Genomic DNA, 16,051 nt, shown 5'->3' with positions numbered 1-16,051 from the left:
AAAGACAAATACCATATGATATCACTTATATCTGGAATCTAATATATGGCACAAATGAACCTTTCCACAGAAAAGAAGCAAACTCATGGACATGGAGAACAGACTTGTGGTTGCCAAGAGGGGGAGGGACTAGGAGTCTGGGGTTAGTAGATGCAAACCATTGCATTTGGAGTGGATAAACAATGAGGTCCTGCTGTACAGCACAGGGAACTATACCCAGTCACTTATGATGGAACATGATGGAGGATAATGTGAGAAAAAGACTGTGTGTGTGTGCATATATACACACACACACACATATATATATATGACTGGGTCACTTTGCTATGCAGCAGCAGTTGACAGAACATTGTAAATCAACTATAACAGTAAAAATAAAAATCTTAAAAAAATAGTGACAGTTGGTATGAGAGACAGAAGGAGAGAAAGAAACAGCTGTATGTCACAAAAAGCAAAGAGGGAGCGAATTCATGACATGATCAGGAAACTCTGGGAAAGCAGCAATGCCAGAGAGTGAGAGAGAGAAGCTGTTCAACAAAGTCTCCCCAAATTATTTTGTTAACAAAAGAGTCTGCAGGTTAGCACTGAGTGCAAGACTGAAACTGCACGTGGGGACCGTCTAAATTGGATTCTTCAGAGCTGATCAAAGAAAATGTCACGTACAGCAAGACTGAGATTGCTTGAAGAACAACCTCTTACTTAATTCTCAAAGTAAAAGGGCTGCCTGCACGAAGTACAGTGGAGAAGCCGCCGATCAGAAGTCAGTGTCTGAGCTGTGGCGGAAACTCAGAAATGCAGGGTAAAAAGCACCTGCGGCAATGCTGAGGGAAATGCCCAGGACGGGAGATAAAGGGTCCCAGAGAGAAGAGAATTCTGGAGAAGAATCTTCACTGTCTTAAAACTATTCCCTCCACTTTGAGTCACTCTGGAGAAGTGACCTTTAACACTTGACACATCTGTGATCACATTAAGAACTCCCTGAGGCCTTGCAAAAAACCTTGGCTAAATGTCTGGAAACAGAATTCCTCTTAGGGAGGAAATTTTCCTGTAAGAAAGTACCTTACCAGCCTTCAGATGGCAGGTCTGCCTGGAGTCACAGGATGACAGGAGACTGACGAAGGAGAAAGTTAAACAGGGCTGCATCGGGGAAGGGATGGGAGAATTGGGGGTGGGGTGGGGGGTGGAGGGGGACCAGCAAGAGTACAGAGTCACCAAAGGACTTCTGGAGGGTTCTCGCCATCCAATGTTTGCAACTCTGTAATGAACTCCTTCTGTCTCCTCAAACTTTATTAAACGGGGGGGACTTGGATCAAAAGTAAGAAACAAAGGATGAATTCCCTGTTGGCACAAACACCAGGGTGTAATAAAGGGAGAAGCCCAAGGCTAGAGCAGAGAACAAGAACTCTTTGGAGACAGGAAGCTGGAACCAGAAGTGACCATGAGAATGAGGGCAGGAAGCCCCCAGGCCACATCTGGGGTAGATTACCACAAAGGTCTGGCTTCAGGAACAGCTGTGCTGGGGCTTGGGGCTCTTAGAATAGCCAACCCATCTTTTCATCAATAGACCACTGTAGGGAGTTCCCATTGTGGCTCAAATCGGACTAGCTTCCATGAGGATGCAGGTTTGATCCCTAGCCTCGCTCAGTGGGTTAAGGATCTGGCGCTGCTGTGAGCTGTGGTGTAGGCTGGCAGCTGCAGCTCCGATTCATCCCCTAGCATAGGGACGTCAATATGCTTCAGGTGCAGCCCTGAGAAAAAAAAAATAGGCCACCGTATCCTTATTCCATTTCCATCCTGTCTCCTTCAATCCTACATTACAAGTTGCAAAGAGGAAGGGGTGGCTCACAGCATCACATGAAACAGAGATCAAAGAGAAGGAGAACTAAGGAAAGGGCATCAGACTGGATGACAGTGGAAAGGGAATTTCAGCCGGGTGAGGTCAAGGGCGCTACCTGCAATGGTGTGGATTGTGCGCTGCACAAAGGCAACCCATGTGCAAGACACCCTCCCTGCCGAGGCATCACAGAGTCGATATTCATGATAACTTTCCAGCCAAAGGGAGAAAAGTATCTTGAGGAATGTGTCCCTTTTCTTAATTGGCACAAGGTGCCTGAGGGGCCAGCAGCAGCCTTAGTGGGGACAGAAGGCAGAGGGCACAAAGCTGATAAATCAATTGTTAGTGAAGAAATGAAAGCCATGTGCCTGGAGCTCCTACATGGGGATATCTATTATTTATCTATAGCTGCACAGCAAGTTACTTCAAAATTTAGCAGCTTAAAACAACAGACATTTATTATCTCACAGTCCTGTGAGTCAGGAATCCAGGCGCACTTCAGCTGAGTGGTTCTGGCTCAGGGTCTCTGATAAACCTACAGTTCAGCTGTCAGCTGGGCCTACAGTCATTTCAAGACTCAACTGGGGCTGAAGGATCCATTTCTGAGCTTTCTCAAGGGGAAGTTGGCAGGCTTCTGTTCCTCCCAGTTGCTGGGCTGAGGGTCTCAGTTCCTCCCCGCATCACGTGGGCATTTCCATCGAGTTGCCCACAACATAGCAGTTTGCTTCCACCAGTGTGAATGATGCAAGAGAGAGAAATAGAGGAGGGGAGGGGAGGGGAGAGGAGAGGAAGATGGGAGAAGGGGAGAGGAGAGGAGGGGAGAGGGAAGTGTGGATAGATTTCCAATACAGAAACCACAGTCTTTTAGAACCCAACCTCAGAAGTGACATCCCATCCTTTTTGCTCATTGTGTTCTCAGAATAGGACAACAGGTCCAGCCCTCATTCAAAGGGAGGGGATCGCACTAGAGCGTGAATACTAGAGGCTGGGAATCACTGGAGGGCCTTTTAGGGGCTGCCTTTCAGGAAATAAAGGCTCAACCGCTCTTTCAGAGAGAAGGCAAAATCTTTCTCTTATTCTGGGTATGAAATCATTAAGAGGCAAACAGAATTTGGGAAAAGTGCTAAACTCACTTTTAGTAGAAACCAGAGTGTGCTCCAGCTAGTAACACCACGCCAGAGTGGAGCCTGATGGCAGAAAGAATTGCCACTGGCTGCCCCTCAGCAGGAACCTGGGTGTTTGCTTTACAGGGATTTTGCTTTGATGCCCGAGTGCATCTACCTCACGTGAGTATGAAGAAAGTTCATGAACACCAGGTTTCTAACCCAGAAAAAGAGCCCATGCAAACATCTCAAGAGGTGTTCAAGGCAAACAAAGCACCTCACAGGTCGGCTTGGTTTCTGCTTTCTGTGTGGCCAGACCTGTGGGCAGAAGCTGGAGGAAAGAAAGGCTCACCAGATCAGCCAGTAACAGGAAGCACCTGCTCCCAGCACTGCCAACACCTGGGGGGGTGTCCAGGCCCCCTAGAAGGCTGGGCTTGAGGCTGCCAATTATCCTAGAATAAAAGTCCTGTGTGGAGGGGACCTCCTTGTCTCATCCTGACTCACACCCGCCATGAGATTCTATGCTTTCTTTTAAATGTCTAGGGCACAGAGAGACACAGGGATGAAAGGGAGGCATTCTCTGGCCATCATCAAAAAGTCTACAAATAATAAATGCTAGAGAGGGTGTGGAGAAAAGGGAACCCTCCTACACTATTGCTAGGAATGTAAGTTGGTGCAACCACTGTAGAGAACAGTATGGCGATTCCTTTAAAAAGCTAAACATAGAAGTACCATATGATCCAACAATTCCACTCCTGAGCATATATCTAAAGACAACCATAATTCAAAAAGATACATGCTCAGAGTTCCCATGGTGGTGCAGTAGTAACAAACCCAACTAGTATCCATGAGGACACAGGTTCAATCCCTGGCCTTGCTCAGTGGGTTAAGGATCTGGTGTTGCCATGAGTTGTGGTATAAATTGCAGACATGGCTTGGATCTGGTGGTGTTGTGGGTGTAGTGTACGCCAATTCAACAGTTCATGGTAACTGCACATGTCCTTCCCCGATGAACCAATCCCCACCTGTAACCCCTGGCCCGACAACTTCTTGCCACCATGCCCACCAGCATGGCTCACCTCCTAGTTTCTGGCCCACTTCATCTGAGGCAGCCAATTCAACCCCAGCCTTGGAACGTCCATATGCCTCGGGAGTGGCCCTAAAAATAAAAAATAAAAAATACATGGACTCCAATGTTCATCGCAACACTATTTACAATAGCCAAGACATGGAAACAACCTAAATATTTATCAATAGAGGACTGGATAAAGAAGGTGTGGTACATAGCTACAATGGAATATTACTCAGCCATAACAAAGAATGAAATAATGCCATCTGCAACAACATGGATGGACCTAGAAATTATCATAATTAAGACAGAAAGACAAATGCATATGAGACCACTAATATGTGGAATCCAATGAAAAAATGATACAAAAGAATTTATAAAACAGAAACAGACCCAAAGACTTTGAAACCGAATTTATGGTTACTAAATGGGAGACAGTTACTAAAGCGAGGAGGGAGCGATAAACCAGGGGGTTGGGATTGACAGATGCACACTAACCACTATATATAAAATGGATAGGTAACAAGGACCTACTGCAGAGCACAAAGTAGCCTATTCAGTACTGTGTAATAACCTCCATGGGAAAACAATCTGAAAAGGAATGGATATACGTGTATGTATAACTGATTTACTTTGCTATATGCCTGAAACTAGCACAACTTTGTAAGTCAACTACACTCCAAAAAAATTATTTAAAAAAAATAAATATAAAAAAAAATTTTTTTTAAAGGGAGGTATTCTCAACTTGGAACATACCATTAGACAACAGCCAACTCTTCTGGGTTCTTTAGAGGCACCTGGAATTTTTGAGCCACCCTGGAGTTGATTCAATTCACAAATAGTTATTGAGGGTCTGTTATGATGATGGGTCAGTTCCAGGGAATTCTCAGGACTAATTGTAGAATTAATTCCTGGATTAATCATTTTCAGCAGCCGTCTGCTTCTGCTAAACTGACGACTGAAATCATGTCTGTCTTATTTACTAGGTATCACCAGCCTGGCACAGAGCCCAGCATGAAATACATGCTCAGTAATCGTAGGGGCAGGGAGCAAAGGCTCCCAGAGAAAAGTGGGGATCTGCAGGGGGTGGAGCACAGGTCAGTCCTCACAGAGAGGACTCGCAGGTCAGGGCAGAGGTAGAAATGTTTTCCTTCCAGGTTATAGGGAATCAGATGAAGCCAATTTCAGATTGAGAGCAAGAACTAAGATGCCACCCTTCTACTTCATGTTCCTCACCCTGTCACCCTCCTGGGTCTACTTCGAAAAAAGAGCAGAGGACTCAAATGACAACAGCCATTCCCCTTTTCCAGGACCCAATCTCCAAGTGGTAGATCTGTGTAGGTGAAAACCAACCCAACAACTTCAACATGAGACTATGAAATATTCCCTAGCCCCATAACTAGGTGGGTGGCCTTGAGCAAATCATTTAACCTGTCTCTGTTGCAGCCTCAAACTCTTTCCTTATGTGTACTGAGCAGAAGAATGTTTTGGTTTGTTTTTTGGTTTTGTTTTTTGGGTTTTTTTTGGCCGTCCTGTGGCATATGGAGTTCCTGGGCCAGGTATCAGATCTGAGCCAAAGTTCTGACTTAAGCCACAGCTGTGGCAACTCCGGATCCTTAACCCACTGTGCCTGGCTGGGGATGGAACCTGAGACCAGCACTCGCAAGATGCCTCCAATCCCATTGCATCACAGTGGGAACTCCAGAGCAGCTTTTTTTTTTTTTTTTTTTTGGCTTTTAGGGCCACACCCTCAGCATATGGAGGTTCCCAGGCCAGGGGTCAAATTAGAGCTGCATCTGCCAGCCTATACCACTGCCACAGCAATTTGGCATCCAAGCTGTGTCTGTGACCTACACCACAGCTCACAACAATGCCAGATCCCTGATCCACTGAGCAAGGCCAGGGATCGAACCCACATTCTCATGGATACTAGTTGGGTTCTTAACCTGCTGTGCCACAATGGGAACTCCCCAGAGCAGCTTTTTAATGCAATGTCATCTGCTTGTTTACTTTCGCTTTTGTTGCCTTTGCTTTGGGTATCAAATTCAAATAGTCATTGTCAAGACCAAGGTCAAGGGGTTTACTCTCCCTGAGTTCTCTTTCAGGACCTTTACAGTTTCAGTTCGACTTCAAGTCTTCCATCCATTTTGAGTTGTGTATGGCGTAAGACAGGGATCCAGTTTCATTCTTTTGCATGTGGCTATCCATGTTTTCCCACTTATGTAAGAGACTATCCTTTCCCCATTGTATATTCTTGGCTACTTTGTTGAAAATTAATTGACCATATATGCATGGGTTTACTTCTAGACTCTACACTGTTCCACTGGACTATGAGCCTGTTTTTATGCCAGCACCATACTGTTTTGATTACTGTATCTTTATAATATAGTTTGAAATTACAAACTGTGATTCTTATAGGTTTGTTCTTCTTTCTCAAGATTGCTTTGAATGTTTGGGGTCTTCCATGTTTCCATAGACTTTAGGATTGTTTTTCTTTCTTTCTTTTTTTTTTTTTTTGTCTTTTTGCCTTTTCTGGGGCATATGGAGGTTCCCAGGCTAGGGGTCTAATCCGAGCTGTAGCTGCCAGCCTACGCCAGAGCCACAGCAACGTGGGATCCAAGCCACGTCTGCAACCTACACCACGGCTCATGGCAATGCTGGATCCTTAACGCACTGAGCAAGGCCAGGGATCGAACCCACAACCTCATGGTTCCTAGTCAGATTCGTTAACCACTGAGCCATGACGGGAACTCCAGGATTGTTTTTCTATTTGTGTGGAAAGCACATTGGCATTTTTATAGATGTTGCATTGAATCTATAGATTGCTTTGGGTACTACAGACATTTACACCTTATTAATTCTTTCAATCCATGAGCATAGAATATCTAAAGGAAACCATCACAAAATAAAAAGGCATTGCTGTGGTTATGGCACAGACCGGCAGCTGTAGCTCCAATCTGACCCCTAGCCTGGGAACTTCCACATGCCACAGGTGTAGCCCTAGAAAGACAAAAGACAAAAAAAAATTTTTTTTAATTAAAAAAATAAAAAGACAGCCTATGGAATGAGAGAAAGTATTTACATATTTACAGATAAGGGATTATTATCCAAACACAAGGAACTCATATAACTAAGCAAAAACCCAAATAACCCAATTTAAAAATGAGCAAAGGATGTGATTAGACATTTTTCTGAAGACATATAAATGACCAACAGGTACATGAAAAGGTACTCAGCATCACTAATCATCAGGAAAACCCACATCAAAAAAACCACAGTCACTCTGCACCTGTTAGGATGGCTGTAATCAAAATTCAATAAATGCTGGCTAGGGTGTGGAGAAAAGGAAACCCTTGTACACTGCTGGTGGAAATGTAAACTGGTACAGCCACTGTGGAAAACAGTATGGATATTCCTCCTAGAAATTAAAAAGAAAACTACCATATGATTCAACAATCCCTCTTCAGGGTAGATATGCAAAGGAAATGAAACCATTATCTCCAAGAGATATCTGTACTTTGGTGTTCATGGCAGCAATATTCACAACAGTCAAGGTATTGAAACAATATAACCATCCACTGATGCATGAATGGATCAAGAAAATGTGTTCTAAAAATATAATGGAATGCTATGCAGCCTTAAACAAGAAGGAGATCCTATCACTGGGAACAACATAGGTAAAACTAGAGGGAATTATGTTAAGTGAAATAAGGCACACAGAGAAAGACATATACTGCATAGTATCACTTATATGTAAAATCTTTAAAAAAATTTTTTTAAAGGTCAAACTCTAAGAAACAGAGTGTAGAAAATGGTTGAAGGGACTGGAGGTAGGAGAAATAGGAGAAGTCAGCAAAATTGTGTAAACTTTTAGTTACAAGATGAATGAAGTCTGAGGATCTACTGTATAACATGGTGACTACAGTTGATAACACTGTATTTGTATATCTGAAATTTGCTGAGAGAGAGAACTTAAATATTCTCAAACATACACACACAAAGGTAAATATGCGAAGTGATTATTAGGGTAATTAACATGATGGGAGAGTCCTTTCACAAGGCAAGGTTGTTTCAAAATCATGTTGTAACTTTAAGTATCTTACCACTTTGTACATTATATCTCAATAAATCTGAAAAACAAAACAAAAGGCTGTTTCTTCATCCTTAAAATAAAGGCATTAGACTAGCAAGACTCTGTGGTTCCCTTTCTCTTCTGATATCCAGTGATTCCATTTTTCTGGCCTATTTTGAAGAGGATACGGATTAGGTTTGACCCACCGTGAACTGTGGGGTGGCTCATCAGCTTCTGATGAGAACTGGAGTGGGTCTAGAAGACACGCATGTACACACCCTCTGTGTTCTGTTTCCATGGAGTTTGCTTCTGGAACGCCGTGTCTGTGAGGAAGGTGAAGCATATTTCCTGTAGGCAGTTGCTTATGTTTCCCAAGCCCTCTGGGGAAGAAGAGGCAGCATGACAGAGCTGAAAACTCATTGGACTTAATGAGGAGACCTGGATGCTGATCCTGAACCAGGCGTGCGTGTCGGCAATTCACTCATCCTCTTGGGCTCTCCATCTGCTCGCTCGCTGATGGACAGAATGCCCACCCTGCTAGCCTCATGACACCGTTGGGAAAGGCTTCCCTGAAACATGACGTGCTAGACAGATGTGCCATACTGTCAGGAGAATCCTGTCAAATAGGACATGAGAGAATGAGGGGGGTAAATTGTCCGGCATTTGGAGGCACGAAGACTCCCTTAAGATTTGTGCATTCTGGAAAATTGAGGTAAAAGCTGGACTTTGTGAGTCTGTCTAGTAAGAGGCCACATGGCACAGCTGGTGAACCAGTCAAACTGGAGGATCACGATGCCAGTGTTGCCATCTTCTAGCTGAGGGCGTGCACATCACTTCGCCTCCCTAGAGCCTCAGTTAGCTCATTTATAAATGGGTATAACCTTCTTGCCCTGCCTACCTCCCAAAGTCATCGCTGGATCGAATAAGGCCATTCTTTCTAAAAGCATGGCACACTATAAAGGCCACCACACACTGGGTGTCACTACTCCTGGGGATGCTGGGCACTTAGCAGGGACTCCTAGTAATTAACCTGCTGAACTGGTGAGCACAGCCAGCCTACAGCACCAGCCTACGGCATCAGATGGAAGAGACAGACACTACATGAGATGATGGTAACTACAAGGCTTCACCTGCCTCCAAAATGTTCCCCTCCTCCCTTGCTTAGAGCCCTTCCCATTAGAATTACCCCAGTGAAGCATGTTCAGTTGAGCGATAGCTCAGAGCACCAGGGTGTCCAGGCAGGGAGCAAACAGGGACTAGAATCCAACCTCAATCCCACCTAGCAGGGCCTGTGTCTGCCCAGAGGGAGGGGTGCTTTTCTCTGATTCTCATGGTCCACCGGCCACATGGACCAGCACATCCCACCTGGAGGTTAGGAAACAAGTGATCAGGGCTTAAATGAACAAATGTTTCCTGGAATGGGTCGGTCACTCTTCCTTTGCCTCCCACTAGTAGATAGAAATCTGGAGAAATAAAATGCCAACCAACCAGCGAATTCTGTGTGTGTGTGCGTAATAAACCTTAGTTCTCAAGGGTATGGAGGGTATGGCAGGACAGGGTAGTGTGAGGGGACCACCCAGGAAGCCCATTGTGGGCTCTGGGAGCTGGGAGACGTGAGCCAGTGCTGCTGGAGGAGAAAGCAGGCGGCATGGCACCCACTGGGGCTCCAGGAGAAGAGGTAAGAGTCTAGCCTGACCAACGCAAACTTGCCTGGCCTCAGACTCTTGCGGAAGTTCGGTCCTTCCAGCTTAGGCTGTAGGGGAATAACTGCAATAGGCGATATTTCCTGAAAGGCCCCAAGGCTCCACCCTCTGACCTGGCGGGTGAGCCCTTAGCCTTCCCCCAGAGAGCTCACTAGAGCACTCCCGCCGCCTCCTCATTACGGCAGCACAGCCCCTGAGCACTGCTAGGTGGCTTCAAGCCAATAGGAACAAGCAGCCGAGGCCACTTCAAGGTCACAGCACCTGCGTGAACTCCAGTGACTCCTGTGCCCCTCTCTTCTCTCCATATGAGACACCCCAGTGTCTGAGGCCTGCAAAGCCTCCAGAGTTTTCTGGGAACTGGATGCTGGGCAAGACAATGAACAGAGACGGCAGAACGTGCCATGGTAGGAAGGGAAGGAGGGTTTCCTCAGGGAGGGCAGCAAAATAGCCCAGGGAGCAGCTCCCTATAAATCTTGGCAACACAACCTTGCAGCCAAGGGCACACTCCCCTCACAGCAGGAGGGCGGGACAGGGGCCAGGGGTCTCGTCCAGCTTTCTAGACAGAAAAATACTTTTTCCTTCTGGCAGAATGCAGGCTCTAACCTAACCCTTCCCCGTGGCGTCCATCCCCTCACTTTGGAGGCTGAGAAACGTATCCATGGAGAGAAAGAAAAGGAAGGAGACACATCTAGGGCAAACTGCACACCCTTCCTTCCCTGACCCTCTGGTTTTGAGGAATGGGGAACACGAGGCTGCTAATGATCAAAGGCCCTGTTGGTCTAGATGACGGCCTAGACATAAACTCTTCAAGATACTTTCAAAGATGCCGTCAATTTTAATGCAAAATTGCTCTCAAGGCCAGAGTCACCTCTTTCAAGAATGAGTATTATTTAATGTGATAATGCAGCTTTCATACAGTTGTTTGTGCTTTTTTTTTTTTTTTTTTTTTTTTAAGGGCACACCCTTGGCATATGGAAGTTTCCAGGCTAGGAAACTTCCATATGCCAAGCTGTAGCTGCAGGCCTACACCACAGCCACAGCAGATTCAAGCCGCACTGCAACCTATACCACACCTCGAAGCAACACCAGATCCTTAACCCACTGAGCAAGGCCAGGGATAGAACCTGCATCCTCATGGATACTAGTCGGGCTTGTCACTGCTTAAGTCATGATGGGAACTCCCCGTCTGTGCTTTTTGATATGTTTGAACGTCCACAGGGCCTCAGGAAAGACACTCAGCCATGTTCTTCCAGTCATCTCAGTGAGCAAGTGATTCAGTTTCATTGAGATGCTCCTTTGGGGATCCCACAACAGGTGACAATGAAGCAGGCCACCCCTCAACTTTGCGAGGGCCAGCACAAAGGTGCAAATAGAGCCCCATTTATGTAGGCCTAACATTTAAAAGTCATTGGTCAAGCTAACAAAATGTTATACCATCCTACCCTAATAAATGCATATTTACCACTTAGAATACAGTTTCTTTTTTTCTCTCTTTTTTTTTTTTGCCTTTTCTATGGCCGCTCCCAAGGCATATGGAGGTTCCCAGGCTAGGTGTCTAATCTGGAGATGTAGCCTCTGGCCAGAGCCATAGCAATGCCAGATCTGCTCTGAGTCTGAGACCCACGCCACAGCTCAGGGCAACGCCAGATCCTTAACCCATGGAGCAAGGCCAGGGATCGAACCCACAACCTCATGGTTCCTAGTCGGATTCGTTAATCACTGAGCCACTATGGGAACTCCAGAAGATCAGTTTCAAATTTAAAACACTCACCCTCCTCAGAATCCTGCTATACACATGCTCCCCACCCCAAATGCTCAGCCCTGAGCTCAAGGACTTTTCTTCCCATCTCCCACACCACTTGCCCATACATATCCCAGCCCACATACCCAAGCTGCAGCTACACACCCCACTAACAGACCCCCATTTGCCACCCTTTGTACAGACGGGCCAGACTGGCTGTGACCTCTGCCTTTGGGAGGATGAACCTGGGAAAGGGGCCTGAAGAAGGCTGGAAGCAGGCTTGGGGTCATTCAGCCAGGGAATTCTGGCTGGAGGAGGGGCATAATGGGGAACCTGCAAAGGCCATGGCACAGGGTAAAAGCATCTCAGGGCATTATTATTATTATTATTATGTAAAATCTGAATCCAGGACCCCAGTGCTCACCCAGGTCATTCCCATGACTTCGGAAAATCTACTTCAACTCTCTGGGCCCAATTTCTTCATTGATAAAATGTGGGGTTTTAGCCAAGCCTTTTTTATGTGCCTTGCAGAACTAAAATCCCATGCTTCCACTCTAATTAAATTCCAGCAACACCCGTGGAGTACCTCCCACAGGCCAGGCCCTGCAGTGAATGCTTTTGCATACACTATCTTGCACACCCACTTTCCAGCCAGACAAGTTATGGAGCTGGATCCAGCCTGGATATCCCAAAGATATCTAGGGATGGACACTAAAAATGATGCAATGCTAAGAGCATCCAAGAGGGAAACTCCGAGATTCTAACAAACCCACAGTCCACCTATAGCAGCAACCCTGAGGGGCTGGCAGAGAGGTAGACACTTTGTAACACATGGGAGGGGGGTGCCTCCTGCCTAGTCTGTGGCTAAGAAGGCAGGGGTGTTTAGGGCTGCAGTTCAGATACTAATTCACACTCACAAAAAAACAAGTGAAAGCACCTGGGTCACTCTATTTGCTCTTAAAAGGACAGGTCTGGGCCAACAAAGAGAACAGTGTGGGGGAAGGGAAGCTAAAATCAGAGGAAGCATTAAGGTCAATCCCATGCTTTTTGTGTTAAGACTGAGGCAGGTCTGCAGGTATTTGGGAATAATCCCATCCTTTTTCTATTTCCCTAAGATTCTCTAGGGCTTCACAGCCCTCAATTTGTGAAGACATCTCTCCTGCAGGCCCCTGTTCTTGAGATCCAGTTGACTCATGCACCGCTTCTCCTTGGTCAGCTGACCCTCCTCAGGTCATGACTTGCTGTTTGACCTTGAATGAGTGTCTTAATTCTCCAGGCCTCAGTATTCTCAACAGTAAAATAAGCCTTCTGGGAGTTCCCATCGTGGCTCAGTGGTTAATGAATCCGACTAGGAACCATGAGGTTGAGGGTTCGATCCCTGGCCTCGCTCAGTGGGTTAAGGATCTGGCATTGCCATGAACTGTGGTGTAGGTCGCAAAAATGGCTCGGATCTGATGTTGCTGTGGCTGTGGTGTAGGCTGGTGGCTGTAGCTCTGATTAGACCCCCAGTCTGGGAACCTCCATATGCCGCGGATGCAGCCCTAGAAAAGCCAAAAAAAAAAAAAAATGAAAGAAAAAAGAGCCTTCTGAGGACTAAAGGAGATAACACTTGTTACATGCCTGGCACAGGATACACAGTCCACAATTGCTAGAAGTGAGTACTATTGTCCTGTCCTAAGCGAGAGCAAGAAAAAGAGAACAGCCAATTTGGAGGCAGATCAGCCCTGCTGTCTTTCTGAAAGGACAATGTGCCACTTCTTCTTCCCTGAGGACATTGGTCTTTGGCCTGTCACATCAGGCACAGGACAGCTTGTAGTCACACAGCAGAGTCGGTCAGCCAACCACCCCCTACCCCCAGGGCCTCATCAAATATTGATGGAGTGTGTAATGTCTTCCAAACACAATACTCCGCTTCTCAAACAAGAGCCTGACCTTCTCTGACCCCAGAGGAGGGTGAGGGCTTTCACATCCTTCAAGTGGCTGCACCTCTAGTAAATCTTGCCCTTGTCAGGGACAAACATCAGGTGTGCCGTCCCTTTCGTGGCAGGATGAAAACTACCACTGCCTGTTTTTCCTATGAAGCCAGCTCCCCAAAAAGAGAAGGGATAGCGATGGAAACTAATGTTAGGGAGTTCCCGTCATGGCTCAGAGGAAACAAATCGGACAAGCATCCATGAGGACACAGGTTCGATCCCTGGCCTTGCTCAGTGGGTTAAGGATCCAGGGTTACCATGAGCTGTGGTGCAGATCACAAACAAGGCTCAGATCTGGTGTTGCTGTGGCTGTGGTGTAGGCTGGCAGCTGTAGCTCCAATTCGACGCCTAGCCTGGGAACCTCCGTATGCTACAGGTGCGGCCCTAGAAAGACACAAAGAAAAAAGAAAACTAACGTTGGAAGCACCTCTTCTGTACCAAGTCCTGGACAGAGGGCTGTGGTGCACCATCTGGTTTACTCCCAATAGGAACCCTGTAATGTGGATGACACTGGCCAGAGTTTATGGATGATGGCAATGAGATGCAAGGAGATTCATGAGGAGGCTCAAGCAAGCTCACGACATTTGTCCAGGGAGCTGACATGCAGATGTGGGTCTAAAAATCAGTGTGCTTCTGCAGACACTACTCAGGAAATGAGAGCCAAGGGAGATGAGAAACCTCCCTGGTGGCCTACCCGTTAAGGATTCAAAGTTGTCACTGTTGTGGCTTGTGTTTGATCCCTGGCCCAGGAATTTCTGCATGCTGTGGGCACAGCCAAAAACAAAAAAGCAAAAAAGCAAAAAAAAAGGAGTTCCTATTGTGGCTTAGCGGTAATGAACCCAACTAGTATCCATGAGGATGCAAGTTCGATCCCTGGCCTTGTTCAGTGGGTTAAGGATCCAGCATTGCTATGAGCTGTGGTTTAAGTCACAGACGTGGATCAGATCCCATGTTGCTGTGGCTGTGGTGTAGGCCAGCAGCTGCAGCCCCAATTCAACCCCTAGCCTGGAAACTTACATATGCCAAAGGTGTGGCCCTAAAAAGCAGAGCAAACAAATGAAAAAACAAAAATAAAAAAACAAAAACAAACAAAAAAAATCTATAAGTTCTTTGGGCCCCTGCTAAGCAATCCCCAACCAGATCATGTCTCCTGGTCCTCTGAACCAAACCTTGTTTTCTGCTTCTTTATAAATAAAATTACATCTCTTCCTTAAGAATACCCATCAGGGAGTTCCCGTCGTGACTCAGCAGAAACGAATCTGACTAGCATCCATGAGGACGCAGGTTCAATCCCTGGCCTTGCTCAGTGGGTTAAGGATCCAGCATTGCCATGAGCTGTGGCGTAGGTCACAGATGTGGCTCAGATCCCACGCTGCTGTGGCTGTGGTGTAGGCCGGCAGCTACAGCTCCGATTTGACTCCTAGCCTGGGAACCTCCATATGCCGTGAGTGCAGCCCTAAAAAAAGACAAGAGAAAAAAGAATCCCTATTAGGAGTTCCTACTGTGGTGCAGTGGGTTAAGAATCTGCAGCAGCTCAGGTCCCTGCAGAGGCATGAATTCAATCCCCAGCCCAGTGCAGTGGGTTAAAGGATCTGGCGTTGCTGCAGCTATGGCCTAGGTTGAAGCTCCAGATCAGATTCACTCCCTGGCCCGGGAACGTCTGTGTGCCACAGGTGCAGCCATTAAAAAAAAAAAAAAATCCCCATTAATAATAGGTATTTATTGAGTTTCTTTGTTAACTGGGCCCTGCACGAGGTCAGGGCAGGATGGGACACAGGTGTGGCACATCTATTTCTTAGCGTAGCTGAAAACAGTATTTGCCCTCATGTTATTTATAACCTACTTACAAGTCACAGGGATCATCCTAAAAATCAACAGTATTTATAAATGTGTGAGAATTTAGGTTTTTTGCTTTGTTTTGTTTTTTGCTTTTTAGGGCCACACCCACAGCATATGGAGGTTCCCAGGCTAGGGGTGCAATGGGAGCTGTAGCTGCTGGCCTACACCACAGCCACAGCAACATGGGATCCGAGCCACATCTGCAATCTACACCACAGCTCATGGCAATGTCGGATCCTTTACCAGGTGAGCGATGCCAGGGATCAAACCTGCAACCTCATGGTTCCTAGTCGGATTGTTTCCACTGTGTCACGACAGGAACTCTGAGAATTTAGAAATTAACTCCATTTTAGGGCAGCACAAAGAAGATCTATATCTCCTAGGATCTTCACAATAACCCTGTGAGGTCAGGAGGGATTATCACAGGGAAACTAAAGTATATAATGACTGTCTCAGAGTCACAAAGTTAGTACTGAGTCAGGACTAGAACCAGGTCTGCCTTATAAATGATACAAACAAACATTGTAAAGCCAGCTATTTTAGAGAATTTTTTTTTTTTTTTGTCTTTGTGTCTTTTGAGGGCCGCACTGAGGCATATGGAGGTTCCCAGGCTAAGGGTCTAATTGGAGCTACAGCTGCCGGCCTACACCACAACTCACGGCAACGCTGGATCCTTAACCCACTGAGCGAGTCCAGGGATTGAACCCACAACCTCAC

The 16,051-nt window shown here is 46.3% G+C and overlaps 1 long non-coding RNA gene across 1 annotated transcript in view; it reads right to left on the bottom strand.

The window, feature by feature from the left end:
• Nucleotides 1-8,053: 8,053 nt before the first annotated feature.
• Nucleotides 8,054-16,051, bottom strand: part of LOC125128205 (uncharacterized) — a 64,535-nt gene continuing 56,537 nt past the window's right edge. Inside the window, exon 3 of the long non-coding RNA XR_007135169.1 lies at nucleotides 8,054-8,694. This is a non-coding gene — a long non-coding RNA (uncharacterized LOC125128205). The remainder of the gene's footprint in view (nucleotides 8,695-16,051) is intronic.

This window comes from Phacochoerus africanus, chromosome 5, assembly GCF_016906955.1.
Source record: "Phacochoerus africanus isolate WHEZ1 chromosome 5, ROS_Pafr_v1, whole genome shotgun sequence".
Lineage (NCBI taxonomy): Eukaryota > Metazoa > Chordata > Mammalia > Artiodactyla > Suidae > Phacochoerus > Phacochoerus africanus.
Note: the sequence above shows the minus strand (reverse complement) of the source record. Positions and strands in the feature narration are given on the sequence as shown.